General features: G+C 46.9%; 1 pseudogene; it reads left to right on the forward strand.

The window, feature by feature from the left end:
- The first annotated feature begins 549 nt into the window (after positions 1-549).
- Positions 550-2,850, forward strand: LOC119514088 (annotated as a pseudogene).
- The last annotated feature ends 2,322 nt before the right edge of the window (positions 2,851-5,172 follow it).

Here is a 5,172-nt window from a genome sequence, read left to right on the forward strand (position 1 = left end):
CCAGTTCTCCCTAACTTCGTATATTCTCTGAGTGGAGGTCCAGATCATGTGGGCATCCAATCAGTGCACCAATTTTCTGTGTGCAGTGGGGACTGTCAGCCCTGTGGGAGGGTGGCATGCCCTGTGCAGATTGGCAGAGAGATGGCTCTAAGACCCAGTACTCCCAGCCATTCCTGGGGCTGCAGCTGGAATACTCTGGGGCTGCTGAACTAGCCTAACCCTTCAGCTCAGATTCCCCACAATCCCTCTCTGCTGTGGGCTCACAAGCCACTAGGATTGGTACAGAGTTCCTGGCACTTCTGTGTGGCACCCCTGCCTCTAGGCCTTGCACACTGCAGGCTTCCATGGAGGAGGGAGTGTGCACCATGACAAGCTGGCCAAATCCCAAATTCCCTCAAGGAAGCTCTCAGCCACAGTGCTGTGAAGGGGTGTCTCCCAGCCCACTGCAAGAATGGCTGCTCAGGGCATGGAAACTACCCACTTCAGTAATCATCTGCCTGCTGCAGCAGCCCCTCCCTGGCTCAGGGGTTCTTAGCTGTGGATGCATGAATGGTTATCACCTACACCAAATATCACTGGGGCATGGAAGGTACTCCCAACCGCATTCAACTGCTACTGTAGCTGCTGTTTTCCCAGCGGGTTTCCGGGTCTTCCCCTAACTAGCCTCCAAACAGTCTCTCGGTTTCTCCCCACCATGCTAGACTGCGACTCCCCAGCAGCTTTCCGGACCAAAGGAATACTTACATGTCTCCAAACACAGTCTCTCGTTTTCTCCAAGTACACAGTCACTATGGGTGTAGAAGTCCCTACCCAGCCAGTGGAACCCTGGAACTGCTATTCTGGGGCACTTTCTGTCTTTTATCTGTTTTTCACGAAGGGGAATTTCACTCTGTCTCTCCTAATCTGCCGTCTTGCATCCCTCCCTGACAGCTCTTTATGGTACCCATTGCCTCACTGAGCACTCTGATCCTAGATACACCCAGCCCCCAAATCCAGCTCACAGGTCAGATCCAAGCCATGGCCCTCCAAGGGGTCCAGGACCCCCCAGGGATGGAGAAGATCCTTATCAGAGTGAGGCATCTTCAGAAGAGTCAGGAGTGGACCAGGAATTCCCAAGAGAGAATGAAGTTGGATACCAGGAGGATGGGAACCCTTCTTTTCTTTCCATCCCACCTACTTGCAACTGCCAGGGAACCACTGGAATCCTTGAAGGGCCTTATTCTGAGGGAGGAGATAGCCCTTCTAGCAACTTTTGCCACCACTGTACTTCTGCAGCCTTGGGAAATGAAGAGTTGGAAGAGGAACCTCTTAAGTTCCCCAGTGATTTTCCATGTGTGCCTTTTGGAAAGAAACCACTACCTTTTGGAAAGAGACAGCAGCACTGCTTTCCAACCAAGGAGGATACTCAAGAGGGTGGACACAGGGATCTCCAGTCCCCTGAGCGACATCAGCTGGGCCAGAAACAAAGTCAGGCAGATAGGCACAAAGGACTGGAACTGTGGGGAGCAGAAGAACTATGTCAGCTTGGACAAGCAGATTTCTGGTGGTTGACTGAACTACTGGTATTGATGGGAGAATATGTGGAAACTTGTGGCCATCTCATCTATGCATGCAGGCAGTTGAAAGGCAGTGATATGGACCTTTTTTGAGACTGGGTGGGAGTCTGGGCTGGATGACTGGTGATTTTCCAATTTCTGAGCCAGGGTTTTGCTATGGGGCAGGGCTGGTCACCCGTTTTCTTAGGCTTCTGGGTGCTTTGCTGCTCCTGGCTCTGGCCCTCTTGTTGGGCTTTTCACAATTGGGCTGGTGGTCTCTGGTGGGACTGGGTGACCGAAAAGGCTGGAGGGGTAAGGCAACTGGTTCTTATCTTGTCTGGATTCTCCTGCTTTGCAGCGTTGCCTGACTTTGCTGAGAGATAGCAGGCTATGGCAGAAGCTGGGAAGAATTGTTCACTGGGGTTGGCTGGAGTTGCCTTGGATCAAACAGAGGACCAACAGGCAGGGGAATGTACCTGTAGCTAGTGGGTACAGGTAGAGGAAATGACTTGACTCTTGATTATGGCTGGGGTTCCTGAGGATGAACCTTTAGTTCATTCCAAGGATGAACTAAACCCTTTCATTTTCATCAGATGTTGAACTGAAGAAGGCCTATAGGCAGCCAGCAGTGATGGGTCATCCTGACAAAAATCATCATCCCCAGGCTGAGGAGGCTCTCAAAGTTTTGCGGGCAGCCTAGAACATTGTCAGCAACTCTGAAAGGTGAAAAGAATAAGAGTTGAAATGAATGGCAGAGAATGAGCTGAGCCAATCAGTGAATGAGATTCTGTCCAAGCTACAAGATGACCTCAAAGAGGAAATGAATACTATGATATGCAGCTGATGTCAGGGAAAGCATAGGAGGTTTGAAATGAACCAGGAATCTACGAGTGCCAGATACTGTGCTGAGTGTAATAGGCTGTATCCTACAGAGTTTGGAGACTTTTGGGCAGACTCAAGCATGTTAGGCCTGAGGATTATCTACTTTGCACTGCTGGATGGAAAGTGTATGATGTTACAGAGTGGGCTGGATGCCTGCATGTGGGACTCTCCGCAGATACCCATAGAGTCCCCTATCACATCTCATTGGGTTCTTGGATCCCAGGTGCCAGTGGGTGTCAGAGAGCCACCCCAGATGCCCCTCCTGCTGGCCTTCAGGATTTCTTGAGCTGGATCTTTCAAGTACCACCAGGCCAAATGTCCAATGAGAACTTCTTTGCAGCTCCTGAGCCTGGCCCTGGGGCCACTGCTGCCTTCAAGCCTAACAGCACAGTCCCCAAGGGAGAAGCCAAACAGAAGCACTGGAAGAAAGTAAGGAGGCCTTTCCAATGCTGTCATTCCTTATCTTCTTTCCTCAAATCAATGTCAGGGATCCAAAGGGCTATGTACAGCACAGGATGGAGTCTGATTTGTTTGTTTTTAAATATTTAACAAAGGGAAAATTTGAAGCTCAAATTGTTCACTCAGTACTTCTAGGAAGCTCCTGAACCACTTTCCCTCCTCCCTCAGCACCCAGGAACTGAATCTTGTCTTCTGACAATACCAAAGAAACAGGAGGTGGCTAGAGCAAAGAACCTAGGGCCTGGACCTGGGCTGGACAATACACCCCATAGCAGTGTGGGAACTGGGTATTTCCCTGGGGTCTGTATGCCTTTGTCCTGTCTTTTGCTTTGAAAGCAGATGACACTTTTTCCCCCTTGTTAAACTAAGTCTATATTATTTGTTGTCCCATTTCAACAGTGAATCCCCCTGCTCCCTTATCCCAATAGACTAGTTAAAAGACCAGAACAAAAAAGCATGTAGCCCAAATTATAGATGTATAGAGTTGAGAGTGAGAACTCTAAATTCTTCCATCCACTGACTTTCACCTGTGGGTAATCACCCAGCTACAGGCTTGTTGCTTTGGGGATGGCCAAAATTAATAATTATTAAAAAGCAGACTCACGCCCTCTGCCCCTGGGTGAGGGGGAAGAATAGGGGGCTTCCAGCAACCCCTTATGATCCAAGAGTTTGTATTTTTTTTAAGTTTGTTCATATTCATATGTACATATCTATTTAAAGCCAGGGGATTATCTTTCTATAAATATATAACTGGCAAAAACAAAACAAAACAAAACAAAAAACTTGTAAGGGTCAAAAAAAGATTAATCTGTAATCTTCATATGTTATAAATTAAGATCATTCTAGTCTCAAAAGCCTTTGGATCAATAAAAGGCAGAATAGGCAGGAATGCTGAGCCGATTGTAGCTATGTTTAGAAAATCCAGGCATTGGATCAGCGATAGTGAGGGAAAAATAAGACACACTTGCAAGCAAGGCAGGAGAATAGCCACGGTAGCCTCTTAGATACCCAGTGGCCATTGTGTGCAGACCTGGCAAGAGGCCAGCTCAAGGCAGGAAAGGTAGTATCTGATTGAGGCTTGGATAGAGGTCTCATGTTGTATAAGGAAGTCTCTGTTGTATGCAGATGAATTGTGATAACGTGCTGTATAGAGTTAATAGATGTTTTGATAGGCTCTGAATGCCTGTGGCTCAGTAGGAAAGTCATGATCATCCCTGTGTCCAAGGGATAGAAACTAGGTAGACCAGCCTGAAGCAGGTGGGGAGGGAACAGATGATGCCCAACACATGACATGGAGGTTGCTTGAGCCAGAATAGAAATGAGGGTCTTTGGGTAAAGAAAACAGACTGTAATTTGTGAGGCAGATGGTATAATATCATGTTACTATGTATTGATTTCCCATGTCACCCTTGAGTAAAGTTTTTGTTTTGATTTTTTTTTTAAGCCCTAGCGTCATCTCACCATGCTGCTGGGATTAAGGGCAGAGTTGTGACACGATAACCCAGGTAAGTTTCCGTATTCAAAGCCCCCAAACAGGCTGGAGCATGATACGCATCAAAGCCTTTGTGAGAACTTCCAACAGACCAAGACGGCAGTGTAAGACACTCCAGGGTGCCGATCTCCCATAGAATCTTTGAACCACTAGCAAAAACTAGCAGAGTCATCTTCTTCAAAACTCCAGAAAAAATGTAAAAGTTTGTGGTAACTGGGCGAATGCCAAATCAAGAAAATGCAGCTTTGAAAAGAATGGGAGAAGCTCATAGAGCCTTTCCAGGTCCTTCCCTCACCCCTTTCCTGGCGTAGAGCAGGGCCAGGGATCCATTGTGGATCCCTGGCCATGTTCTGGAGGCACCCCAGGCACCCACATACTAGGGTGCCTATATGTCAGTGCCAATCAATTGGGTAGCAGCCTGAAAGACTTAACAGGAAATTTGTCTCTGGCTCACCTTTCAGAACTTGGCCTGGAGACAGGAACAGCTAGCATCATTGAGTGAAAAAAGCCAGACACAAAAGGACAAATAGTATATGAGCTCACTGAAATGAAATAATTAGAATAAGCAAATTCATAAAGTCAGAAAATTAAATATAGGTTACCAGGGGCTGGGGTAGGTGTAGGGAATAGGGAGTTGATACTTATTTAGTACAGTTTTTTTTTTGAAGTGATAGAAAAGTTTTGGTAATGGATGGTAGTGATGGTAGCACTTTGCAAATGTAAACACCACCACTGAATTATGCATTTTATTGTGGTTAAAAGGGAAATTTTTAGGTTGAATATATGTTAGTGACATTTTAGTAG

The sequence above is a fragment of the Choloepus didactylus genome, chromosome 2, assembly GCF_015220235.1.
Source record: "Choloepus didactylus isolate mChoDid1 chromosome 2, mChoDid1.pri, whole genome shotgun sequence".
Lineage (NCBI taxonomy): Eukaryota > Metazoa > Chordata > Mammalia > Pilosa > Megalonychidae > Choloepus > Choloepus didactylus.